Source organism: Bufo gargarizans, chromosome 9 (assembly GCF_014858855.1).
Source record: "Bufo gargarizans isolate SCDJY-AF-19 chromosome 9, ASM1485885v1, whole genome shotgun sequence".
NCBI classification, from domain to species: domain Eukaryota; kingdom Metazoa; phylum Chordata; class Amphibia; order Anura; family Bufonidae; genus Bufo; species Bufo gargarizans.
The window spans coordinates 55642193-55644312 of record NC_058088.1 but is presented as its reverse complement, the minus strand read 5'-3'; positions in this window follow the sequence as shown (position 1 = coordinate 55644312).

Below are 2120 nucleotides of genomic sequence, written 5' to 3'. Positions count from 1 at the left end.
ATTAGAGTTGAGCGAACACCTGGATGTTCGGGTTCGAGAAGTTCGGCCGAACATCCCGGAAATGTTCGGGTTCGGGATCCGAACCCGATCCGAACTTCGTCCCGAACCCGAACCCCATTGAAGTCAATGGGGACCCGAACTTTTCGGCACTAAAAAGGCTGTAAAACAGCCCAGGAAAGAGCTAGAGGGCTGCAAAAGGCAGCAACATGTAGGTAAATCCCCTGCAAACAAATGTGGATAGGGAAATGAATTAAAATAAAAATTAAATAAATAAAAATTAACCAAAATCAATTGGAGAGAGGTTCCATAGCAGAGAATCTGGCTTCCCGTCACCCACCACTGGAACAGTCCATTCTCAGATATTTAGGCCCCGGCACCCAGGCAGAGGAGAGAGGTCCCGTAACAGAGAATCTGTCTTCATGTCAGCAGAGAATTAGTCTGCATGTCATAGCAGAGAATGAGGCTTCACGTCAGCCACCACTGCAACAGTCCATTGGCATATATTTAGGCCCAGCACCCAGGCAGAGGAGGGAGGTCCCGTAACAGAGAATCTGTCTTCATGTCAGCAGAGAATTAGTCTGCATGTCATAGCAGAGAATGAGGCTTCACGTCAGCCACCACTGCAACAGTCCATTGGCATATATTTAGGCCCAGCACACACACAGGCAGAGGAGAGAGGTCCCGTAACAGAGAATCTGGCTTCATGTCAGCAGAGAATCAGTCTGCATGTCATAGCAGAGAATGAGGCTTCACGTCAGCCACCACTGCAACAGTCCATTGGCATATATTTAGGCCCAGCACACACACAGGCAGAGGAGAGAGGTCCCGTAACAGAGAATCTGGCTTCATGTCAGCAGAGAATCAGTCTGCATGTCATAGCAGAGAATGAGGCTTCACGTCAGCCACCACTGCAACAGTCCATTGGCATATATTTAGGCCCAGCACCCAGGCAGAGGAGGGAGGTCCCGTAACAGAGAATCTGTCTTCATGTCAGCAGAGAATTAGTCTGCATGTCATAGCAGAGAATGAGGCTTCACGTCAGCCACCACTGCAACAGTCCATTGGCATATATTTAGGCCCAGCACACACACAGGCAGAGGAGAGAGGTCCCGTAACAGAGAATCTGGCTTCATGTCAGCAGAGAATCAGTCTGCATGTCATAGCAGAGAATGAGGCTTCACGTCAGCCACCACTGCAACAGTCCATTGGCATATATTTAGGCCCAGCACACACACAGGCAGAGGAGAGAGGTCCCGTAACAGAGAATCTGGCTTCATGTCAGCAGAGAATCAGTCTGCATGTCATAGCAGAGAATGAGGCTTCACGTCAGCCACCACTGCAACAGTCCATTGGCATATATTTAGGCCCAGCACCCAGGCAGAGGAGGGAGGTCCCGTAACAGAGAATCTGTCTTCATGTCAGCAGAGAATTAGTCTGCATGTCATAGCAGAGAATGAGGCTTCACGTCAGCCACCACTGCAACAGTCCATTGGCATATATTTAGGCCCAGCACCCAGGCAGAGGAGGGAGGTCCCGTAACAGAGAATCTGTCTTCATGTCAGCAGAGAATTAGTCTGCATGTCATAGCAGAGAATGAGGCTTCACGTCAGCCACCACTGGAACAGTCCATTCTCAGATATTTAGGCCCCGGCACCCAGGCAGAGGAGAGAGGTCCCGTAACAGAGAATCTGTCTTCATGTCAGCAGAGAATTAGTCTGCATGTCATAGCAGAGAATGAGGCTTCACGTCAGCCACCACTGCAACAGTCCATTGGCATATATTTAGGCCCAGCACCCAGGCAGAGGAGAGAGGTCCCGTAACAGACAATCTGGCTTCATGTCAGCAGAGAATCAGTCTGCATGTCATAGCAGAGAATCAGGCTTCACGTCACCCACCACTGCAACAGTCCATTGTCATAAATTTAGGCCCAGCACTAGTGTTGAGCGGCATGTCCCATATTCGAATTCGCGAAATTTTGTGAATATTCGAAAGAATATTCGTAAAATATTCGCGATTATTCAAATTCGTTATTATTTCGCATATGCGATAATTCGAATTATCGCATAATACATATGCTATGCAAAATTCACATGTGCGCTAATGAAATCGCCTTACGAAGA